The 2,427-nt window shown below is 37.5% G+C and overlaps 1 protein-coding gene across 1 annotated transcript in view; it reads right to left on the reverse strand.

Moving 5' to 3' along the window:
* The window catches only part of bbs9 (Bardet-Biedl syndrome 9), a gene marked incomplete in the record, with an annotated part of 199,408 nt that overhangs the window by 152,479 nt on the left and 44,502 nt on the right, over positions 1–2,427 (reverse strand).

The raw sequence follows: 2,427 nt of genomic DNA on the forward strand, positions 1-2,427 counted from the left end.
CCCCCCCCACTTTATGGATGATTTTATGGATTAAATTTTACATATTATACTTGAATAAATACGGTAAGTGTTTTTTTCTCTACTCAAGTTTTTGCCCATATCAGTCTTATTCAGCTCCATCCTAGTTTTAAATTTCACCTCGTTTGCTTTTGTCCATTCTGACGTACACCATCTGCCACTAATTTTGATGGGACTTTTCTAGTGCTTACAGCCTAGCAGGTTCCTTCCAGGAAACAGGATGAATTTTCTACCCACACTCTACAAGATGCTTGACTTTTAAGCCAACTGAAATACTCCAGACTCCTTATTTTCAACTATTTTTAGCCTCACAATAACCCGTAACAAGACAGAAACACTTCCCAATATTTCCAGACATTTCACATTAAATGTGCTTCTGGGAAGGAAAAACTGCTCCACCAAAGGAGGTCTGCCAAAGCAAATGTACTCTAAGGGAAACAATAGCTCACAAACACAAACTTTTTTCATGACCTGATTTCCAAACAAATGCTGATTTTTCACTTATTTATTTTTTCTTTTAAGAGGTTCTGTGACATTTAAAATAAAGAGTGGTTTTGTTGCTTTGGAAAGTTATATCTTCCAGAAATATTGCAGGTCCTGGAAACAGATGCCTGCAGGCAGCAAGGGGATGAACTGAGCTTGTTTGGAAGGAGCCCAAACGTCATTACTCCAGTTCAGTGCACTCCTGCTAGCAGATGGTGTACAGTCACAGATTTTGAACACTTTTTAAGATTATTCTTAATCTAGTTGAAAGTTGTTGTTTTTCACATTTATTACAAGTTTATTATTTGAAGGAGTTGGCACTGCACACTGAACTTTACACCTTAATTATACAGCACCACCTTATCTGTGCGAACATCTACATTTACTGCCCAAGCTCCATGGTCCACAGATCAGATGCTCTTGGATGTTTCTGCATCCAGCCTCAAAAACAAAGGTGACAGAGGCTTTATAACTAAAACCCACTTCTTTTAACTGGCTTTTGGTACTGGTTGACACCTTGAACTATATTGTGAAAGTTTTTTTTGTTATGTGATGTCTTCTTGTACTTATTGCTTATATTGATTATTTATTTATACCTTACATGTTGTACATCAGTTTGGTCCATGAATGTTGTTTGATAAATGTGCTAAAAAATTCCATTTCTTTGCGTGAAATACAACCCCGTTGGGACGTTGTGGTAAAAGACGAATAAAACAGAATATGATGATTTGCAAATCCTTTGCAACCTATATTCAATTGAATACACCAGTGATTCCCAGCCAGGGGTACGTGTACCCCTTGGGGTTTGGGAGTGTATTACCAGGGGTACAGGGAAACATTTCCCAGGTGTGTAATTTTTTTTTATAAAAATAGGACTGAGATATGGGGAAATCACGGATCTGACACAAAACGGAATCCAGTATAAAACGCAGAATCTCCGGGAATTTGCTCAGTTGGGCAAGTTTCTGATGTATTTTGGACGCTGCTGCTTCCTGCACCTGCTGTTATCTGGTTTATTTATTTAATCACTTATTCACTTTTAAGGCAATGGACCTCAGGCAAGAACATGTTTGTATTCTTATCCTAAATTTCTCTTACTTTTGTTCGTAGGAAGGGTTCGTACGAACATGTCACGTCAGATTCAACAAACTCTTCTATCTTCAGGAAAAGTGTGTAAATGAGCTGCGTAAAGTGATGAATGTTATCAGCTGCTCGTGCACAAGGAGAGGAGATTAGCATAATTACCAACCTAAAAACACCATATAAGGATATACGTTTCCTGCCCCACATACCAGGAAGTGTCCATTCATAAATGACATCGCAAAGTAAAAAGAAGAACTTTACGAGTTCAGAGATTGAAGTCCTGCTCTCAGAGATCCAGAAAATAAAATGTCATTTTTAGCAGCGTCAGCTGTGGAATGATAGGACCTGCTAAAGTCGAGGAATAAAATGACTGATGTTAATGTTGTGTCTCCCGTGGGTCGTTACAGTCACAGAAATAAAAATCTAAATCATATTCATCTCTCTCTAGTCCTGCTCCGGTTTTCCTTTGGTCAAATATTGTGAAATTAAGTGTAAACACCTGTGTTACATAGTTTTCATTTATTCAGAAGAAGAGCAGTTGTGCACCATTACCCTACTTTAATATGTAAAGTGAACTCACAGAGTCTGACTGCTTAGATATTATAGATACACCAAAATCTTTTACCAGAAAAAAACATACTGCATCTGAGCCGTTATACAAGTTTACTGCAGTAACAAAATAATGGAAGATGAATTTTATGACCAGTCAATGCAATGGGACACCTCTAAGTGCTGCTGGACAAAGAGTGTTTAAATTACATGCTTTAAAAAAATACTCTGTATATCCAATAGCATTCGGAACTAAAGCTCCAATGCTATATATACAGTGTGTGTGTGTGTGTG

This window comes from Austrofundulus limnaeus, unplaced genomic scaffold, assembly GCF_001266775.1.
Source record: "Austrofundulus limnaeus strain Quisiro unplaced genomic scaffold, Austrofundulus_limnaeus-1.0 Scaffold299, whole genome shotgun sequence".
NCBI classification, from domain to species: domain Eukaryota; kingdom Metazoa; phylum Chordata; class Actinopteri; order Cyprinodontiformes; family Rivulidae; genus Austrofundulus; species Austrofundulus limnaeus.